Source organism: Cygnus olor, chromosome 6, assembly GCF_009769625.2.
Source record: "Cygnus olor isolate bCygOlo1 chromosome 6, bCygOlo1.pri.v2, whole genome shotgun sequence".
Taxonomy (NCBI): Eukaryota; Metazoa; Chordata; class Aves; order Anseriformes; family Anatidae; genus Cygnus; species Cygnus olor.
In genome coordinates, this window is record NC_049174.1 from 18,749,336 (window position 1) to 18,773,120 (window position 23,785).

Sequence of the window (23,785 nt, forward strand, 5' to 3'; positions counted from 1 at the left end):
AAACACATTTTCACTGAGCTATTGCTGCATGCCATTATAATTTAAATTATGAAGGTACGTGATACATACAGCTGACACTGACTTCAAATTGTTAAAGAGAATGAGGTACAATTGTATGTCTCATTACCAGGTCATATGATTAATCCTAGAAATTTCCACCAGGAGCAGACCTACAGCAACAATGGCAGCCAGTTTACATTTTTAGGGCATTGCTATCCAATGGCAAAGTCAGCCCAGACTCAAAAACCTTTCTGACAATCCTGTGATAAGATTCAAAATAGATTTTGCAGGTGGCTGGAAACCTGTTCCTGGCTCTTCAGTACCCTTTTAAGAGGTGACAGAAATCATTAATATTAGTAAAGTCAAAGGCACTGGCTAAACTCAGGGAGACCTAACAGAGGACTGCACTTGGAATGAAACCACCAGGACTGTAATGTTAGGCTGGGAAGTGTTTTTACAGATTTTTTGTAACTATAAATGAAAATTATAGCAGTATTTTTTGAAAAGTTTTCTTCCCCTAACAAAATAAGGCTTACATCAACAAAGATCTCAAATGCTAAGCTTTCATTCAGGTGTAACTATATCTAATTTACACTTCAAGAAGTTCATATCAATAGTGGATGTAGCTATTCAACACCATCCTCTTGCACCCTCTTCCCTCTCTCTCACACCTTATTCTACATCAGTAGATAATCACCTACACATCCAGTTTTAAAACTTAGTAGACATTGATGAGACTGAGTGGCAATGCATGATGTTACTCTGTCTATAAATTTCATTTCTTGGAATTCCTTTCCTAAAAAAAACAGTGCAAATGTAGACTACATCCAACTCTTCACACCTTCCCATGTAGCCCATGGCTGTAGGCAGTGGCTCCACAATACAAATCATTCAACCCAACGAAGGCCTACAGCCTGCTCAGGTGTTGGCTCCTACTCCTGTGCCCAACATGTCATCATCTTCATCAGGTCTGCAAAGATGGAGTGGGGGGGGCGGGAGGTTCCTACAGTGGACAGGGATTAATGAACAAATTTAAATCTTTCAGAAATTGCTTCAGACAGAAAAAAGAATAGCCAGAAAGGGGCAAGGCAAATATTGAGAGAACATTGCAATCAGCCTCTTTGTAAGTTGAGAAAATAGCCACATTTTTTTTTCCATAAAAGACCATATCCAGTTAGACATTTGCAGAAATAACCAAAGCACCATAAAACTCTTAAAAAATAATAAAAAAGACAGATCAGTTGGTTTGCTTTCCAATGTTAACATATATATTTTACATCTTATAACATCTTAGCAATCTTTCAATGCAAACAAAGATTATGCACACATATGTACATACTGCCTATATTCCACTCCATACTACAATTCAGAGCATCTCACTGAAGCAATTTAATTAACATCAGCCAGAAAAGAAAAACGTATTGCTACAACATAAAGGTGATTCAAGATTGATTTGTATAATCTTTCTTCTCATAAAAATAATGAGCCTTTTTCTACTGAAAGAAAAGCTAAAACAACAGTTGACCCTCCTGTCCACCCTGAATTTTTATGCGCTGTCTTGTTTCTGACTGTACAAAGATGAATACCCAGATCAGCCAGCCATTTCTAATTGTTTGTCTTCCAGATCACAGAGCATGTTAAAAAGAATCTGATTGGAGCTGGCACCACTACTCTTTGGCCTGTTCACAGAGCAGGGAGAACCTAGGTTCTGTAGGTTGCCCGCATATCACACTTTTACCAAGCTTTCTGGTTTGAAAGAGTACTTTGGAAATAACAGTAACCCTTCGGGCTTTGTTCTTCAATTTTTACAATATTTTGAGCTGTTTTGTTTCTACTAAGTTGATAGCAGACAACTACTGAGAAAAGAATATTAGTCAATGATCTTAGCAAGAGTCCCTGAATGACCCAGTACGAAACACATTCGAACTATTTCCTGAACCTTTTGTGCCACATCCTAGTTATCATGTGCTGTTACGTTGGATCACATTACTTACAGAAACAAAGATAGCAACACCAAACTCATACACATCAAATGGGACAGTCTATTCTCTTCACAGATTGCTATCACAACTTTCAAACTGAAATTAAAATTGAACCAATTCAAACTATGCTGCTTTCCATGTCCCAATACCCCATTCCATGATCTTTTCCATTAGAGTTCCAGCAGTGCATTTAGGTAACTGTACAGGATGTCTATCCATTCTTTTCCCTCTCTGCACTAACTGTCCTAGAGTCTTCTGTAAAGCTCATAAGCATATCTAATTATTTGGCTGTCCTTGTGACCCATCAGAGTACAAAAACAGGCAGGCATTTAAAACAGGCAGGCATTTGGTTTCCATGCCCTTTTGAGAGCAGATTTTATCAGCAGCCATCCACTGGAGCTCAAAGAAAGAAGCAGGCAAACAGAGGAAAAGGCTGGTGTGGGAGCTGCATGGGTCATGAGTACAGCCACAGCTAAGATGACCGCAAGCCTAACGTCCTTTTTTGCTGTGGGGCTGCCCACCTCAGGCCTGGGATTTTATTGCACATTTTAGATCATGTCCTCTTCCACATTTCCAGAGAGGAAATTTAAACCGAGTCTGTGGATCTATCTGGGGATTTAATTATCTTCAAACTATCATTAGGAATAAAAGTTATAATGAATTTATCTAAAAATCAACTAACTTCCCACCCTCCCCTGCAATTCCCCCTGAAACACTCGCTGAATAATTTGCCAATTAAAAGCTAGACAGTCCACAAGTTCACTAGTTGTTCATTTACAAAAAGACAAAGGGCATCCATTTTAATGCTGCAGTCACATTTTAATCAAATATTCATCCTCAGAGGTCTTTGAAGGGAGGAGATTCGCTCTTTGACAAGTCCATTCTTAAAATAATTTTTTTGGCTTAACAGGTCAAACAAGAATGCAGCAGACAAGTCATGGATTAAATGGTATTTTCAATAAATAGGACTCAGCGACATCAAGCAAGAGTCAGAATGCACAAGCTGAGGGGGACAGGACAATAATCAGGACATGCATTAACTTTCAAAGTTTGCCATTGTTCAATTGTTTTGGATAGCGTGCATGACAGCGCAGGTCATCTACTGGAGCAGGCAACTTCAGACTAGGGGCTGCAAAAGCTCAATGCTTCCTTGCACCAGAAGTTCCATGAGGAAATGTGACTTGATCTAATTTTGGAATCTGGAAAAAAGACAAACATCAGGAAGGAAGTTTAAAAATATTTGGAAGAAAGTCCTTTCAAAGGAAAAGGAAACTCAAACCAGATATATTCAAATAGTAAAAAGTCAGCATCCAACTGCAGTGACATGTCTCTTTGGAAACAACACACAAGGACTGCTGGTCCCTCTCTGGAACACTTCAGACACGGAGCAGAAGTCACTGCTGTCTTCGGAAGGGTTTAACCCAGTGGTTTCCAGTTGTTCCTGTACGTACTGGTACTGCAGCCCTCCAACTGTTTACATCCAACACACACTAAACGCTACTGAGCTAGGTCTGCACAGAGCTCCATAAAATCTCCATTCAGTTTCAGACACTCCTATCCATAGAACAACCTTTGAAACAGAAGTCTGGAATACTCCAGACTCCATGGATGATAAACCAGCATGAGATCTTCTAAGAAAAAGGTAAAGAAAACTACTCTCAGATTCCTGGGAAAAATATGTGTTCCCCTATTTCCGTACGAACTTTTCAGTACCATGCACACGCTGTCAGCTAGTACAATCCTCTGTGAATCTGCTTAGGCCAATGCAGAGTATTGGACAAGGCCTCACCCATAGCTTTGTGGAACACCAGGATCATCTCAACTCAGTACTGAGATGTACAGACTCCAAGGGATTAGCTTTCACTCTATCTTAAATTTTTAAAAATTCTTAGTTCACAGAGGAATTAAATTAAGACTCTATTAGCTAACTCCCAGTTGTGAAAGAGGAAATCCTCATCATGACCTAAAACGGTCTAATTTACATTGCAGTGACTGTCAGAAGGGTGAATGGATGCATGTTTGACTTACAGTGACATCAGAGAGCAAAGGTTTCCTCCCATTCTCACTTTGTCCTCCCCTCCTCTTCCTTCCTCCCACCCCTTGTTTCTCTGACAGCTCTGTAAACAGTACAAAATTCATTCTGAGCCAGGGAAAAGGGGGAAAATGGACAGTGAGCAGAGAAAGAGGGCTACCACCTCCTCCTTCCCTCATTTCTCCTCCTCCTGCACAGTGGCAAACCAAACTGTAACAGCAAAGAAAACCAAAGGAAGGAAAATGAATAACATATAACACTGAAAAATGCCTGTTTTGAAAATGCTGGTTTTCAAGGCAAGGTGCTGTAATGTTAGAACTGGCCATCACCACTGAATGGAAGAGAATTCCAACGAGGCTTTGTAAAACGAAAGAGCTCAAGGCTCTTCTCCCTCTGTGCATGAGATGAATACAAGTGTCAATGAAATTTCACAATGAGGAAAAAAGAATATATATATATATATATATATATATATATATATATGTGTACATGCACACAAACCTGCTTCCATAACACCCTTTTTAAACTTTAAATACAACTTCTATGAAAATATTCTATAAATTTCAGGCAATTCTGGTATAACAAGAGACAGTCTATCCTCATCCTCTCCTCTTTTGCTCTAATATGCTCCAACGCACTCTGCTATGATCAATTTTGAATTCATAAACTAAACAAGGCCCAGCTGGGTAAATAATGAGCACAGACAGCACTGTAGGAAGTGGTTATTTATCCTAAATCAGCCCCCATCCAATCCCATACCCTCTTTGTTGGAACCAATGTAGTACTGGAATTTCATGTTTCAGCAATACAATCTATGTCTCCACCACAAGTGCTTATTATAGAAAGCTCAGCTTCTTCTCTTTTTAAAAGTTCACCAGCGTTCTCGTACAGTCTAACTTTGTTAACTCACCTATATTTTCAGCTGAGTAAAGTATCCCACACTTCCCGACCTGAGCTGCTATGCAGTACTGCTGTATGGTTTTTCAGAGAATATGGTAGTCAAGCCCATCTGTAGTTGTACTTCTGCATTTCCAAAGCTCTGTGCTATCACTACGCAGTGAGCTTTCCTTCTGACATGTGCATGTCAATACTCAATCTCTGCATCTGTAAAATGCTTTGGCATCCCTGACAAAGAAGGACTCTATGTAAAGGTCAGGTTAATAACCTTCTTCTTGAGAAAAAACATTTTAGGAGAATTTAAACAGGGATGCAACTCTAGCATTCTGGCATTTCTTACAGCTGCTGTTTGCTAGCTAAGTTCCGTGCTGCTTAGAGTCATGTGTGTTCACATGATCTGCTAAGCTGGGGGCTTGCCCTTGAACCTTTTTCTCGTGCATTTTAAGATCTACCCAGCAACACTTTTATTGTATAGTGCTGAGTGTATGAGCGCACATGTAAAGGGCATGTGATGGCAGCTGCATCTAAATAGTTTATAACTAGTCTGTCCTTTATCACCATTTCTTTGGGTATTGAAATTATTTCATTAAAATTTCAGGAGCTTTTTTTTTTTTTTTTAATCAAACAAGCAACTAAAATTAATGCAATTTAAACTGCACTTAGCCTTACATGGCAACCACAGAATAAAGGAGTTATATGCTCAATTTTCATTTTCTCTAGATACAAGAATATGTATGCTAATCATCTTCAGAGAATATTGATACCGATTTTTTCTCTACCAAGACTGCTTCAATATTTATTTAAAGGCTAGGACAGAATGGAATACTAACAATACCACTTCAGGCTTCCATATGAGTAATGCACAATGCATTAACTCTCTGGAAAGACATGAAGCTTATAAACTGAAACTCTGTCCAACACTATAGTGATAAGCATTTAGAAATATAAGCGATCATTACAAGAATAACGTAACCCATCCAAATCCATAGGTCAGTCAATTCTATTTCTGTGTTGTAACAGGAACTGTGGCATTAGCATAGGGCATTACACAGGGATTAATGACTAGCCGGAATTAATGGCCCTTGGCTATGCCCGAGGCAATGAACTCCTCCCACCTACTCATTAATCCCAGGAGATACTTGGGTTTCCTTTGGAGCATTAACATCAGAGGGGGTTGTGGTTTGCTTTGTTTTGTTTGGATAAAACCCTTTCTGCACAGGATTTTTGTGCTTAGATTATTTGGATTATATGCACATGTGAGTGAAAATACAGTGAATTAGGGGGCTGAAAAGCAGTATCAGTGCCCGCAAAACTGTGTTCGATGGGAACAAGTGTTCTCAGCATAACAAAGAACGCAAATAGGCTGGTTCATTTGACCACATGTTCTCCACATATTTGAACTGACAGCTATATTGTATTAACACAGCTTTCTGTTTGTCTTCCAGTGCTCCAGCTCCTTCAGGAAGTCTCTGTTTCATCCCTACTGAACCTTCTTGTTCCACAACACCCCACACCACTACCACTATTAGCACCACTGTTGTATGAATGTCACAAAATCTTCGGACAGGTGCTAGGCACTTTCAAAGTTGGCCACAATACAGGTACATCAAAGATAATAAGCATTTTAGTCATCACTGCCATGCAGTTATTAGCACATAAACCTTAATTTGGGGAAAAAAAGAAAACAAATAGGAAAAAGAGGAGATGTATTGTATGTTACTTTGACCCCAGGCATGGACTCTTCTCAGACAGCAAACATATTACAGACTTTCAGCAGCTACACATGCATAAAGTATCGATTGTTCTTCTCAGGTGAGTACACCAAAACTGCAAAAGGCCCTTCAAATTCAAACCCCGGAGAGTCTCTTCCCCAGACAAGCATTGCTTGAAAGAATAATCCATGTGACTGAGACACAGTCTGGAATGCTGCCATTCACTACAGTAGTAGTTCTTGATATGACTAGCAACAAATGAGAGAGATCTCTGACTGCTGAGCACTGCACACTAACCCTCAGCAAGCTGAGTTCCATGCTGACATTCAAATACTCTCTGTTAACAGCAGCCTACCCATAGAGTAAGGAACTCAGAAGTCAGAAACGCTGCTATCACATGGTATAAAAAATAGCCTGTCTCATATATATTGAAGCTTCCAGCTTTCTTGCTGAGCTATAAACCACTCTTGGTTGAATTCTCCACTCAAATGTATGCAAGAGCTTTCCCACTGAAACCCAGATGGTTTGTTTATACCTACTGAGATTAAAGAAGGCAAGGTTTTAATTCTTGTATCCAAACTTGTTGGGAAACTTTGTGAATACATTAAAAATAATAATAAAAAAAGAAGTTCCTGAGAAATCTGATCTGTGCTCTTGTTCTCTCAAAGAGGAAGATTCAGTAACAGAAAACAGCATTAGTTGTGACAGTTAACTGTATATGTAGCAATACAGCAAAAAAGTAGTAACAGACATGAAACAAATACACTTGCCACCCTGGTTTGTTCAGAATTCTCCACAGGTTACTTTAATATTAAAAGCACAGACCTGTATTGAAGTGTCTCCCCACCGGTAAAACGGAGCTGACAATTCTATCTCTCCTCATTGTGGCCTGGGGAAATTATGCATTTGTGTGCAATTATCAGTTTTCCATAGCCTTCCACTGTCTGCAGAATTGTTGTAGTGATGGTGATGTTACTGGGATGTTTAACTTCCTTTCCCTCAAAACAGATAAAAGCTCAAATGACAAAGTTTCTGACAAAAGAATTTCTGGCAGAAGCAGCAAAATAGGAAATGCAGCTCCTGATATAAAACAGCCCACTCTGTCCAGTCTGAGAGAAGGCTTGCTGCCTTGGTCTTTCTCAAATCTCCTTGATGGATGAAAAATTGCCAAGGTTTAAAACATCTGAAGGCTTCTTGTAAGAATTAGGTGATTTACAGATCATGATAAATCCTGACTAAAAGATATCAGTGTTTCAAACAGTTCCTTTCCTTCACCAAGGTTACATTTACAGCGCAGTGAGTGGACTGGGTTGACAGGGTCCTTTCTCACTCAGATTGCTAATATGCATAAGCAGCGTTCAAGCACTGAACAAAAATGGTAACAGATACCATCATTATGGAATTACTCAATACCTCAAGAATTTTCTTTGTATTTTTCCCCACACCTTTCTTTCTGCCTCCTTTCTTCCGTCCACCACTTATCAGTCCAAGGAAAACAATGCCAGATTATTAAATGGCCCTGTTATCAACAAAATGGTCACAGTAAGTCAGTAAATTGAAAAATGGGGTTTGTACAGACTTTTAGTGAAAAGTTCAATCTGAGTCTCCACTACCTCCTCCTGGGAAGTTCAGCTGGAACCACTGAGGCAGGAGCACGCAGCAGCAGCAGCACTGGCAGCCTAGTGCTGGGAATGGAAACCAGGAGCAGCCGCCCATGCTGCACCCACTGCTCAAACAGGGAGGGTAACTGGGAGACGGCGCAACTGCACTACAAGAAGCCATGCTACACTTCTCCCACAGCCTTGATCCCTGTCACCAATGCTAAAAGTGAACTCTACGTTTTATTGCTCTCTCTTCCTTTCAGCGATTGTCCCCTCCGTCTTTCAGTTATTTGTTTAGATCTTCAGTACATAAAAATCCTGGCACCGCCACTATGGGCTCTGAGCCATCTGAGCAATCTTCTTAAAATATACCAACACATCATCCATATGGTTATCCAATATGTAACTATTTACTTTCCAGGATAATAATAGAGAGGTAACAAAAACTGTAAAAAGCTTCATAAAGCTTCACGAGTCACTGTCACCCTAACCAGGATTTTCAGCGAATAGCAGCGTTATAGATATCAGTCTGCATGATGCCCACTTTGAACATATTTTCATTCTAAATCTCCATTAAACAAGACCGAAAGGTCAGGCAAACGGTTGTCCTTAGGAGTTATCTGTTGGAGAACCCTGCTGTGTGTGCCCCAGCAGAGGCTAGTACCATGCAGTGCACAATGTTTTGGAAGAACTCCACTTCAGAGGCAGCATTTAGCAAGGCTGGGAAGACAATTTGAAAGCTAGAAGTAGAGACACCAAGGCAATTCCTTTCCATGTATGATCTTCTTCCATAAAAATTTATAAACATCAAGTGATTTTCAACACAGGTTTGAAGATTGGGTTGGAGGACCTATAATCAGGGCATGAAATAATTCAGTTCTCCTGCCAGCTGTAACAGGTACTATTTGTATTATAATCCAATTACGTGTAAAATTCTTTTGCTCCTTCCAGAGATTCATCGTCTTCCTAGAAGGAAATGGTATCAGATGAGAATTCACTTTGTTGAGACAATTACCATATGTATCCCTTCACAGCACGTGCAACCCTGTCCACGGACAAAGTTGTTCAACACAATTTTCGAAGTGTACTTCAGGTGGTAACTGATGTGAAAATATGAGTTGATCTGTGGCTGCTTTCTATACTGCAGCTTGTGAGTTAACATCTTACACGGGAAGTTGGTGGTGATACGGAGCATTCCAGACACAATTCAGCGGACAGATTGGTGATTATTGAACTTGGGGAAGAAATCAATGAGCTCTTAGGCCCGCATGGATAAAGTAAGTTAAGAGCTTTTCTGGCATACTTCAAAGAACTACAGTTCTCAGGTCACCTGGGCTAGTTGGGAAATGGTCCTCTCATCAGAGGTGACTAGAACCCAGGAAGGACAAGGAAGAGCAAGAATCAAAAAAAAAAAGCCATGTCACGCCTTGGTCTGGGGAGGAGATCAGGCAAGATTCCGGATAGGAACACAACATATTCCTTGAAGCAATGCAGCACATTCTCTCCTTTGGTATCACAGAGCTTGAAGAACCTCTTCTTGGGGCAATACAGGTTTCTTCTGTGACCAACACTGAGATGGAAGATGTCAGACTTTAAGCTTTAAGAGGAAGCTGTGCTGTTCTGTAGACAGAAAACTAAAATAAATGCCATCTAATCAAAACAGTTTGAAATCCTATGATTATACTCAGGTATTTTGATAGCCTGTGTGAGATACCACAATAGGGCACATGCTGCTTTAGGGATTCAGGCCTTGCACTGGTAACGTTAATAAATAGGAGCTTTTCCACCAAAATATTCTTGCTCCTGTTATATGTTGTTGCCTGAATATCATAGGTATAAGCAAATTCAATATACTGAAGTCTGCATAAACAAATCCCCTGCTGCTCCAAAAGTGCAGGGAATGGTGTCCATTAGCACACTTTTCTCTTAAGTACAAGAAACTATAATTAGCATAAATTTATTGACTAAAACTGAAAGTAGAAATAAAGACCAGGTTGGAGTATAGTGAGAGAGTTCACAGGTATCAGCAAAACACTCAGCATAATAGATAAATTCAGAATTTCACTCTAGAGTGAGAGGATCTGTCTTCTCTTGACTAATAAAAACTGCATATAAGGTCAAATCTGGCCTACAAAATGCACTCAGTACTTCTGTTTCTTCAGCTTAAAAGAAAACTTAACAGAAAACATGACCTAAGCATACTTTTATCGTATACAATGTAATTCATTTAGCACATAATTTAAGTGACTACATCATGAAACTTCACAGAAATACAGAGAAGCAAATGTTTGTTTTAAGATCACAATATGAACACAACTACAGACTGTGTTGGCAGATGTAGCAGTTTTGAACTGTTCACGATAACTTCAGCCTTCTAAATCTTTAGAAATTTTGTCCAGTTACAAGAAAAGGAAAACTATTTACTTGTTTTATTATCTCCGTAAACCAGAATACTCGCCTGCTGTTCCAATGAACTCAGAAAAAAGGTTCTCTCTATTTTAGTAACAGAAGCAGAACTCCATTAACAGGAGCCAGATTATTACATTTTTCACATGTTACAAGAATATAATCAGTCTGCCATGGAGTTTACAACTTAATACCACATTGGGTACATGAGAACAGAAGCGACATCCAAGAAACCACCAAATCCTCCATGCTTCCTGTCGCCATATGTCTTTTTTTTTTTTTTTTTCCCTCTCAAGTCAGAATGTAAAGCTACATGTTCCCAATGGGACCTCAGCAGCTTCAGGGGCTGAGTACAACCAAGAGCCTGTGTGATAGTGCATATGCATATCCTGCACAAAAATAAACTCGTCACTTGGTCCACATTTCATCTGTCAGTTAACCAGGTTGGTTATTTATTCTGCTGGGAAGAATGAACTTATTTTTTTGACATAAAGCCTCACCTTTCCCTTTCTCCATTCCACCTCTTGTTCTTCTTGTCATACAATTATCTGTATGGCAGATATAACTACTTACACATTTTTCAATTGCCACAAAAATAATCCACTAAATGCAGGCTACTTTCTAACCCTCCTGTTATTACACTTGGCCATAGCTACAAAACAAAAAATAAATAGATGTTTTTCTGCATCTTTACACTTACTTTATCAAGTTCCTATCACTGAGGCATCCTTCACTCCTCCTTTTTCATATTCCATAAATTTCCTTGAAGCCCCCTAACTTTCCCTAAAAATAAGTAAATATATAAAGCATTATTGTTTTTGTTTTGTTTTTTTAAATGTGCTTCCAAAATATCCCATTTTCAGAGTACACAGCAAAACCTGCCTTTTCCTAAAAAAAACAACCTGTCTCTTTTCCTAAAGCCATGAGAGACAGCATAAGATTCTACATCAGTAGCTTTTACCGTATACTTTTTTCTCTGAGAAAAGCATCACTGGAACACCTGAACAGTACTATTACACCTTTCCTTTTTATTTTCCCATGTATTACTTAAACATGCTGCTCTGATTTCTACAGAGAAGATATTCCCTTGTAGCAACAATCAACATCATCTTTATAGTCTGATAGAGCTGGAAACATGGGATATCCAGGATATTTTCACACTTTTGTTTGCTATATTGTAGCCTCAATTTAAATAAGATAACCTAATTTAGTTTAAAAAAAAAAGATCTGAAATAAGATTTACTGCAAAAACTTTTAAAATTTAATTTTCAGACTAGCAATCAATGTTTATTCAGTTTCCATTTATCCCTGCCTCCCCTTTTGCAGATGCTCAAGTGACATTAAATTAAACAATTGCACAAATTTTTTAAATTGTAGGAAAATTACCATCTGCGTATAATTCAGGAATACAAAAAGGTCCACAGAAATCACTCTCCAGAAGTATTTTTCTTAACAGAAAGAATAAAGCAATGGAAAAATTCTCCCAGTAGTAGTAATATATATTTGTGGCATTCTGCCTCTCGAGCCCTTTTGAAATGTAAGATGACAAAGATGAAGAGAGAGATCTCACTACCGTCTCACCCCAAACCTTACTCAATTTCTGATATATAATGGTTAGGATTAAATATTAAAATATCCTCAAAGAAAGAACTACACTGAAACACACAGCAATAAAGCCCATTATTATTCACAGACATAAACATTATCAAACTATTAGCTGTTTAGCATTACACTTCGCTCCGTTATTTTTCCCCTAAATCTATGCAGAATAAAAATATAATCTTGTAAACAACAATAATTACAGAGGGAAACAAAAAATAAAGAAATCTTAAACTTACATTGATGTGTTATTATGGGTCCTGCACAGCAAGTAGCCCTAAGGGTACATTTTAGTTTTTTTATCCATGCTCCGTTCTTGTTGCTGATGTGACCACTTAGGCACATGGTCAAGTTGCAATCAGCTTCTCTCTTAGTGATGTATGAGAGCTGTGCTGATTTATCTAGTCCTTCTGCAGCAGATTAGCACTAATGTTTCTGCCTCTGCATCCTACCTTTCTTTAGCAGTAGACTCTGCATTATCATTGGCAATCCAAATTAAAGAGCCAGTGAATGTAGCATGGATTTTTTTTTCTTCTGAAACAATTGCAAAGCATGTATTCTTACACAAATACCACATTTTGATCCACTGAGCCTCTTTTTTAATATCTTTAACAAGAACAGCAGCAGTCAGAGATACATAAGAACAGTTCCAATAAGTCTGCTATAATCTTTTTATGATTTACTCTGTTAAAGAAATATTCTCCTATGCAGATGGCCCTAGGCAAGAGACAGCTGCAATACACCAACATTTTAGCCAAAACCACGGAATTTTCACTTTCTAACACAAACATATTATATGCATGCAGTGAAATTCTAGTTTATCCCAAAGTGGCCAGTGTGAAATTAATGAAAATGAGGCTTATGGAAGGAAACAACAACAACAACAAAAACTAACAAAAAAACACCAGGGGCTTAAAGGTATTTAACATATAAATTCATTTGACTAAAAAAAGATTTCACTGCCTTACAGTGTGTGTATTCATTACAAATTCTCTCTTTTCTTCTTAGGACTGACATATTTTACACTATGGGATTGTCAAATTTAGCTATTAAAAGTATTACAAAAGAACCTCACTGAACCTTATCATTACCCCATTGTGACTTTCCAGTAAACAAGTAGTATTTTAGCAGTAAAATGCAATTGTTAATTCATGATCTTTTCAATTCAAGGCATCACGAGCCACAGCTGTTTAAATTTTCATTAGTACTTTGAAAAATATTTAGGAAAAAATGGATGTCTTAGACCATCTAGTCTTGAAAATGTGAACACACTGACAAGTTTGCTCACTGTCAAAATGACTCACATCGCTGCTGCTCCTAACTGCTACTCTTCCTGATCACAGAAGATAAGTATTCCTTCAAAAAACAAATGCCATGCCTGAATATTAAACAAGAAATATGTGCCACTGAAACATCAGTAATATTTAAATACCAGACAAATTTCAGCTACTCATAAAGATCTATTCTCTGTTTATTATCAGCATTCATTTTAAACAAACATTACATGGAGTATCTTAACACTAAACAGAAAAAGAGGAAAGAAGGAAATAGTGTTTATTATAAAACACTGAATTAATTCTGAAACAAAGAGGGGATATTTTTCTTCTGATGTGAAAGTCCACTGTGGCAAAACATGGCAATATCCATTTCAAAGCGCTTTCTGGATTTTACCTATACAGAACCTCAAACACAGAATTTAAGACCTAACCATGCTCATTCTCACAGAGTAACAGTTTTGTGAGAATAACAAAGGCATTTTTAGATCTAGATGCTGGACTTCACATGACTTCAAGTCTCCCCAGTTTTCTTCCTCTTTTTATGTGTTGCTGATAAGGAATGAAATTGGTGACTGCAGAAGGACACTCAGAAGCCAGAGTGAGAATTTCCTAAGGAAAGCTGGCTGAAAAGAGTTTCAAAGCATGCCCGATGCTGAGCTGTCAGGAGCTGACTAAATGAACACTGAGGAGCTGATGTACCTTCAACCTCACCTCCTCCCTGACTTGGAGCAGCTCCTCACAGATGCTGCGTAAGCATCTTGCGATTTTGAGCTTGAGAAGTTTCTGGGTTATAGTTGCCTACCACTACACACTCAAACAAGAGAAGGTGTCTATTTTAAAAAAATACAGAAGGGGCTCTTCTATCTTGCTTTGAATCCTTATCAGGACTGGACTCACCCAATGAGCAGTAATTCTACGTTGCCTTCTCTTGACAAAGTGATTCACATGCTCAACTCTCTCATCTCAGGACAAGCATCCTAAGGAAACAGCTCTGTTCTGCTAGGAGCACTGAAGTCCACACCACCTGTGGAAAAGCATGCTACAATAGCAAAAAAGAAATCAAGCTCCTTACATCAGAGAGGAGACAATGGTGGTAATCTTTCTGACTAGCTTCTACCAGCAAAAAGAAGCATGGCACAGATGTGGCAAACAAAAGCGAAAACCACTGTCAACTCAAAAGGCACGATCAGCTGTATGGACACTTTCACTAAGAACTGAAACAAGGTCTGGACCCCAGGGTATCATGTAGATATTTGCTGTACTAGGAAAGTTAGCCAAAATACTGAAAACTGGTATATAAGCATAGCACTGGAGCTTCTATTGCAGGTACACAGAAAGTGACAGTAAAAGTATTCAATTCCACTTTAACCATACCAGTTTGGGGTATTTTTGTCCCCAGGCTCCCATTAGAAAATTGTTTTGTAACCTCGTTGCTCTGATGGTTAGAGAGAAGCTTCTACTGTACAGCCAAGCTGCATTCGTACCAACCTGTTCCTGAGCAGCACTATTTAACAGCTTCTTTCCCCTGAATGGTAGTTTTATGTATTTATAGAAGGCAGTTGCATTTCCTATCAGCTGTCACCTCAACAGACTAAACAAGACATGCTCTTTTAGTCTTATCATATAAAATAGACACTCCATCACCTTTACCATGGTAGTACTTCTCTGTACCTAAACCAGGCTGAGTTCACTTCTCTAAACATGGGTGAGGAGAAACAGATGCTATGTTCCACTCAAGAACCTAACCACAGAACTTACATTAGTAGACCAAACAAACTACGGTTTTAATACATGGTCACAAAAAAATTTAAATCTGCTACCATCTCACCTCCAGCAACTAAAACTACAACAGCTTTATCTGTTGGAATTGTGACAAACACCAACTGGGATGTGTTAATATATATTCCCTCTGCTATGAGGGAATTAGATGAGTCCATGAAGTAAGAATGAACATCAATCCGCATTGACTTATGTCAAGCAAAAATATGTATATAACAGTTCTGCTGTCCCACCTGCTCAACTCCCAATTATTTACCAAAACAACCTTTCTAGAGAATTGATTTGATACCACAATTTCCAGTTCTCTCAGCAAAAGTTGGTTCCATATCTATTCAGGACGGGCCAGAAAGAACTAAAAAAACATGATCTGCCCTTCCTAAGGCCTGGTCGTTTGTTTAAGTGTTACACACAAGCTATGCAAATGACACGCTAATACTTCAAACATGCAAATAGATTATATGTATTTCTACAGGAAATTACTCAAGGCAATTGAGAGTGTAAAGCCAAACAAATTATCATCTATAATTGAAAACATGCAAGTAACTTTTAATTAAACATGATTTCTCTACTGGAAAAAAAAACACAACAAAAAACACATTAAAACCTTGCTAAAAGGGAATATAGCTAATTGGGAAAAAAAAGAAATGAACAAAATATTTTGCAAAGAGTGTTACTTGAGAAAAGAAAAAGCTTTTACAAGCAGACTTTTAAATGTATTTCCAATTTATTCTTGATCCCAAGCCCACTTCAATTTCGAGCAAATAAATACATGCAGGTAAGGAAAATGCATGTTCTCAAAACTTAAGATAAGACAGCAGGGTGCTTATTTATGCAAGTAACTGATCTGTTTAAAATGTCAAATATTAGATTGAGACAGGCAAGAAGATTTTTGGAGGTTAAATGATCAATAATATGATAGTTTGGCAGACATCTAAACCCTAAGGAAACCTATGCAAAAAAAAATCACAGATTTTTTTTAAGCCACAATCAGAGTCCCACCACAAAAAGGACACTGAGCTACTTGTGCTGCAGCCCCAGAAAAAGCACAGCAAAAGGCAACTTTCCAAAGAAGCTGAGAGTCTGTGGGTTCAAGTAAGTGTTGTACATGATATATTTGGATGTTTATAGCATGTGCAACCACTCAATCACCAAAAACCTTTCAGTAAAATATATATATATATATATTTTTCTATCTTCTCAGTTTGCATATAGAAGAAAACGAGGGTAAAATTAAATGCCTTGAAAAAAATTGCAACAGAAGACTTATAGTCTTCATGAGACGGGTTTATATGACCTGTCTTTTTGCGGCTAGAAATCACAATCGCTGCGTAGCAGAGCTGGACACATCTTAGGCTTTCAACAGGGAAGAACACAGGAATTTACTGGGAGTCTATATAACCAGCAACAGCCTGTTCCTCCCATGGAGCACTGCCATGACATGGAAAAATTATGAGAATATACTACAAGTTTCAAAAAGTCAGCCCAGAGCTTGCCCGATATTTTAACCTCAGTCAGCAAATTATCCTTGGGACAATACAATGTATGAAAGGAAAAGTTCTTTTGCAACTATTCCTTATAGCAGTCCTCTATTAGCTATACCTCACCAAAAAAGAGTAACACTGACATTTTCCCCACAACCCTGCCAGCAGTACAGACCTGGCGTTAGTGACTAGAAAACCACATAATCAATAGCTTAGGGAAAATAAATCAGTAGCAACATTTTAACCCCAGGTATCCAGTTTACATTTCAAGGCACTCTCTGCAAGAGAAAACAGCAGGGACATTTCTTTCAAAAGAAAAGCTGAGATGAGATTTGAAATACAGCAATCCCTAAAAATCAGAGGAGTCTCCCAGCTGCAAACTGCGCAGGCCACAAGGTGGGCTACATAAGCAGCAATGATCAGGAACAAAATAGATGAGATGATATGCTGTCCCATGGGCTGCAGAATGCACTTGTCAAACAGTAACAGGAAGCATAAGTCTATGTTTCACCCTTCTGAGCAGCTACCAATCAGCCTAATTTTTTTCCTTAGAACAACAGTATTACAATGAAATTGAGTTTCTCATTTTTCTCAAAATGGTTCTACAAGTCTGCCTGCATTTCAGTGGCAGTGCTGTGAAGTGTCCTCTTCCACTTCCCACACAAGATCAGACAGCAGGTTGGAGATGAAATAAAGGATGACAGTTATAAACCGACTGCCCAGCAACATAACATTGTACTTGTTTTATCTCTTGCTTTCCCTTAAAGAATCTTTGACATGCTGAATCTATCATTAAATATATTTTTAATAGCCAAGAGAGATAAACTTAGCTTTAAAGCCTTCAAACCAGCCAGATGAAATTGATTCCTCAATTGCAAATGAGAATGCTGCATCTGTTCAATGGACAGACATGGCCTCATGGAACAACATTAAACTTCTGATAGCCCATGAGTAAAGACCATTGTAAGACATGTTTTAGACCACACTTAGAAAAAAACAAACATTAGAGAAGGTCAAAACCCAGCTTGGGTAAATAGAACAGAGAAAAAATGTTTTTGCAAAGGTAGACAGCTACCCCAGATAAAGGGATAACATGACCTATAGTGAATGTGGGATGGGTTTCTTGTTCAGAGATCAATGCCATAGAGTTGTTCAATAGACACTGTGAGATAACTTCCTCCTCCTGCAACTAAGTTTGGAACAAGTAAATCTAGACACGCTAAGCGCACTGTTTCTTTCCAGCACGGGATTCTTTTTTTTTTTAATCATTATTATTTCTAACAAGTCTGGATTTGATTAAAAGATCTTAAGATACCTATTGCTTTCACTTTTCTGTGCAGAAAAATTTCCATGAGTTTCTGGTTCCTAGCACCACCCTCTAATCTTAATCAGTAAGGCCTGAATAAGGCAGTTTTCTCACAGCGAAGTGTGCTGCAAAAGGTGAAGGCAGTCACACACTGGTAAAAAGCCCAAAGAAGAGATGGACGTGGTAATAAAGTGTTATCCAAAAAATTGAATTTTGTTCGTTTAACATTACTGCATCTTGGAAATCAAAGCCATTGTAAGAACATATAAATGAGCAAGGAGGCCAACCACCATCAGGTTTGAGTGGGCACAGAAACAAGAGTTACTTGTTCCAGCCATGTCAGAGGGATAAGCACAACATTTATAAGCAAGCTTCCGATGAGCAAATTTGTCAGCAGGAGCTGAAAACAGAACAAAGTTGCTTAGTGTACTTTCACTTGAATACTTACAGAAGTCCTGCATAGAAGGGGATTTGTAATTTCAACTAGTCAAAGTCAAATGTGCATGCTTTGAATGTTGTAGGTTCTGCAAGATAAAGTATATAATTATTATATTTCTGCTTTATCTTCCTGACCTTGATTATCTGACAGTACACAGAGAGCCACACAATTTTTGACTGAAGAATAAAATCTGCATGAAGCAAACAGGCAAAGTTGGAGGTGAGTTTGGGGTCACTCCTTCCTCTGCTTTCTTGCAACATCGGCACAAAGGGATACTCCACAACCACCAGAACAGGCACATGCAGAAATGAATACTTTTGTCATGTTAAGAGTAAGCAACAGTATTTACTGTGAAGAGGATTGTTCAGTTTTATGTATTCTATTTATTTATTTAACAATGTAGATATTGATAAAGGGGCAGATTTAGCAGAGCAATAACCGTGATAAGAGGTCAAAAAAAGCTTAAGTTGCTTTAATTTAAATGTCAGCAGATATGCCAAAGAATAATGCAATGAAGGTTGTACCCGTTCATACTGGGGTAAGCTTTGTCATCGGAGAGCTAGAAGTAACTCAGGAGAATAATACATCTCTGGGAGAAAAAAGGTAAGAAAAAAATAGAAATTATACATTCTTCAATGCCTTATTTTCTAATACTTCTTCTTTCTTTTGAGAGTGAACTTCACAATAAATTCTGTATACCTTTACAATACCAGAACTGTGGTAATTTTTCACTATTTTTTTCTAGTGCACATAGCATAATTTACACCACTAACTTCACTTTAGTTCAGACCATATCTAGCACCAGATACTAGGGCACCTTATAACTTTTATAAACAAAAATATTTTGAAAAATATTCTTCAGAAGTGAAGCAGGAAACATCACTCCAGTTACATCAGAGTGCTCATGAATATTGGCAACAAATGTGTAAAGCAGCAAAATGGAATTAACTGAGATTGTAGGCTTTACATGTGGGTAGTTGATGCTTTTTTTTTTTTAATCACTACAATCAGTAGTGGAAGAAAGGGATGCAGTAGCTGTCACATACTTGGATATCAGTAAAATATTTAATACTGATAGCTCACCTAAAAAAATGAAAATGCCTTGGGTAAGTACTGTCATACAAATTAAAAATTAGCTAAATGACTGAAAATAAAAGGTAATGAAACATGGCAATGCAAAAAGGAGGTGTCTAAAGAGGTACACAAGTGCTAGGGTTTTTTTATTTTGTTTTTGTTTTTTTACTCATAGTCTCAAAGGGAGAATAAACAACTTGATAACATACTACGAAAACACTAGAAAAGGAGGTAGACATACCGGTCAAAACATGAAAATGATATCTTATGTAAGTCTCCAGAGAATTAGAAATGCTTAGGAAAAAATCCATTTGGAAAAATTCAAGGGAGACATCATTTAAGTACATCCAGTGAGTACTCTGGGAGACAATCACAAACATATGTAAAATTTTCTTTTAGAGTGATGACAAAACATAGACATGACAACTGTGTACAAGCACGTTAAGAATATAAATAGTGAGGACAGAAAGAAGTAATCTCAGGTACATGAGAGCAGTATAGACAGAACCAAAAAATGAAGTCTCAGAGAAACAGAAATAAAGATGACATTAAATAAAGACATTATTCTAGTTTCAAAAGAAGGGACAGAACCAATGCTACTCTTGAAAACTGACCAGGAGGAGACATGACAGGTTTTTATTTATGCAGTTTGCTATGCTGTTACATTCAATTTCTACAATACATAGGTGACAGCAGGCAACAGAAGCCATAGGACGCGGAGCCCTTTGCTACAGACACAACGAATTGTACTGACCATCACTGCAGTGAAATTCCTGGAACTGGATAGGTTTGGTTTAAGAACACTGCGCATTCATGCATCCTCTTAAAAATAAGTACAGCATAATGGAAGTCCACCATCTTGTTTTAAGCCTCACAATACTTAATCTATGCTGCTGCTCTCTCACCATGCACAGCATCTAACAAGGTAAGAATATTTTCCCTCACTTCTCTTACAGAACAGTTTGTGGCTAATGCCTAGATGAGCACTGCTGGGGCAGGAAAAATACCAAGAGTGCTTTTACTACACAACTGCCAAAAGGCAGCACATTCATGGCCAGAATGCAACACGTGCCCTGCTTAGAATTTGAAAATTAAACACGCAACATTATGAGATTTTTCATTTCTATAGCATCAAAACTTCCACACATTTGCATTTATTTTCATAGTGTTGAGCAATCTGATTCTGGGGAGAGTCACATGAGCACCTCGTACAGCAAACTCTACTTGCACAAAAAGGGCATTCAAAAGTGTTCACTTAAAGAACACATCTGATAAAAAGATAGCATTCATTATTAACAGCTTTCAAAATAAGAGTTGCTTTTTCCTTCTGTAAAAAGCTCTTTAGCATATTAAGTAATTTTCATTTGTACATATGGCAACAGTATTATCAGATAATGAAGACGTGTATGTAGACTGAAACAAAGAAGATAAAGTTCTAGCAATAAAGATATACTTAAAAAGAAAAATCGACTGAAATGTTAGTTGGCAGGGATAGAAGAAACATACTAAAGCTTTGCATTAGATAGGCATAGGAAACAGTCAGTAGTCAATCATGGTCAAGAATCTATTTCACTCTAGACATTTGGTATTATTTTTACGTATCCATACTATCATAAATGGTAAACTATGCCTTTGTTCTACAACCCGTCAGTGGAATAGGCAGCTAAAAAGTACCTCTCCATCTCTGTGAAGACTACTTGCAACAGAGCTGGGGTTGTTTCTTGGGGGTCTGCTGTCTTCTCACATTAAAAAGCATAGTTTGTTGCACACTAATAGTAGAATGAATTATTTTGTTAAAGGATGAGGGAAAATATAATTTGTGGTCTGCTTCTGGATAACACAACCTGTCATTACATTTTATTCATTACAGATTAACTCAATTCTCATCTAAAGACATTGTCCTGTTAATGGATACCAGGAAAGGTAATTCACCTACCATTCCGTAATGATACTTGGATTAATAGTATGGATGCCCCTGTAATATTAATTCCTTACAGAATTTCTCTGGCAGTAAAATCTGTATTCCTAGCATTCCTACAGCTTAGAGCATTTCCAGAATTTCCTTGCAGGGTACCTTGCAGCACTGCAAAATGTGAGAGTACAAAGTTGACAACAATTCAAGTATCAATACTTGTGGACTGGCTGGTAGCATGCATCATTATCTGAAGTAATATCAAAAAGCTCTTCAGAAAGTTTAAAAGACAGAAGAATCCTCCTCCTGTTGTTAAAACAGGAAAAGTCTGTCTCAGAATAAAATGAGACAGTACATTTTGTTTATGAGATCAGATGGAAGTAACACACACTATAAGGAAATTCCATATGGCAGACGTGCGTAAACACAGACAACCTGCAGAATCAGAGTTCTGTTGTGAACTTCTGTGGTAGTGTCAAAGTAATCTTTTGACCATATCACTGCAACAGCAGAGGTAAATGCTCCAACTACTACCTGCTCAGATTGATCTGTATCTCTTTGAAAAAAAGCATTATGTAAAATGGTACTTTTAGTAATCAAAGATGCTATACTGTCAGTGTATTCAGACGTATCTACTTTATTGTCTGCACTTTTACTACAATTTTACCCCTTTTAGGTCTGCAGAGCCAATGTACTAAGAAACACTAAGTAATGGTATAATTCTCATCAATGGTGCAAGAAATATTACCTAGCTGCTTGGTGATCCCTGGTTATCTAATGTGATCTAAATGTCACAGATAAACCTAAGGAGAAATAGCCAATGAACTCTTTACTGGAGATCAACAGAACTGGCAGTAAATACTAGCAGGATCAAAAGCAATGAACACAGAAAGAGAAACCACATTCCTCAATGTGTGGAAGAGAGGCATACCAGAAAACTGCCTGAGAAATAAATGGTAGAAAGGAAAAGAGACCTTTGAAAAACATTCCTTGCTTTTAGAGAGGATACAGGCTCAGAGGGTATTGGCAGAAAGGAAGAAGGGAAAAAATAAGCCTGTACTGAGCTTTTAATCTTCCCCTAATTGTACTGAGAGTCTCCAGCATTATCCCCAGAGAGAATTAAACATAAAAGCCTAAGTAACTCAAACAAGTTCCCTTACAACTCAGTCCTTTAAGAACAGTATGATTTCTCTGACGGACTCACTTTCTCAAAGACCAGGTCATACAAAAATCATGTTGCGTGGCATATTTCTATTACACTAAAACAAAACAATGATACTCCATCTGTTTCCACTAACCTGTACTCCGGTTTGGGGAAAATTAACAGAATAAAGCTTGTCTAAATATTTCAGAAAATGAAGTGGTTAATACTTCAAGAAAATATTTTGTGTTGGTTGTCAGAAAAGATATTTTTCAAAGGTCAAGAGAGAGAGGTGGAATACAAAATTAAATAGAAATTACTCAGGAAATGGTCAGAGGTTAAAATGTAAGCAAGCTTAATTATATCAGTAAGTACTAAATGCAGAATGGCAAGATTCAATTTTAAATGCTGATTATGTACCACCCTCAAACAAATGGTATACAAGCCTGGCTGAGACCTAAGTATTGTGTCTGGAAGGACAAGAAAATTTTATCAATGTAACTTAAAATGAACAAAAGCAAAGTTACACCAGAAGATATTTAGGGTGTAAGCTTCCATTTGTGAGTTTCAGTTTTAACTTCTTCATTTGCAATTTAACTGAGAAGCTATTTTAAGCAGAGTTCAGGGGAAATGCACACTAGTGGCATTATCTAATCAAGCATGAGATGAAGGAAAAAGGAATAAAGCTTTCAGCATCACACCATGCTGATGGTATGAATTCACACCTCCTGATAAACCACTGATTTCAACAACATCCCGAAACAGAAATATTAAATAAAAACATGAACTCTGTGAACATCCACTTCATTACGAAGTATAAAAATACAGGGATTATATGCACTAGAGGGCCACCATATCTTATTATGTGCTGCTCTTAAATATTTATGGCATAAACAACCACTCACTGAAATAAATAAATATATCCATGAACAGCTTGTTCCATAAATCCCCATGAGATTTAAACATTTAAGAGGACCTGCAAGGCCCTCAGGGCACGTTTCAGGCCTGATACTTTCACACTGCCGGTGAACAGACTTCTAGGAATTTTGTTACTCATGGAACTAATGGAATAACAGCAACGCACACTAAACCTGTGAACTGTAAGCACTCAAGTTCCAAGACTCAGACTGAAACAAGGATCGATTCA

The 23,785-nt window shown here is 37.8% G+C and overlaps 1 protein-coding gene and 1 long non-coding RNA gene across 6 annotated transcripts in view; both read right to left on the reverse strand.

The window, feature by feature from the left end:
• RAPGEF4 (Rap guanine nucleotide exchange factor 4) overlaps positions 1-23,785 on the reverse strand; it is a 152,604-nt gene that overhangs the window by 97,352 nt on the left and 31,467 nt on the right. The window lies entirely within an intron of this gene.
• LOC121072103 lies at positions 2,781-11,415 on the reverse strand. 2 transcript variants are annotated; one of them, XR_005821006.1, is made up of 2 exons: positions 11,331-11,415; positions 2,781-3,181 (listed from the first exon to the last, which is right to left on the reverse strand). It is a non-coding gene; the product is annotated as an uncharacterized LOC121072103 (long non-coding RNA). The 2 variants fall into 2 exon arrangements; XR_005821005.1 differs by lacking the exon at positions 11,331-11,415 and adding an exon at positions 4,925-5,142.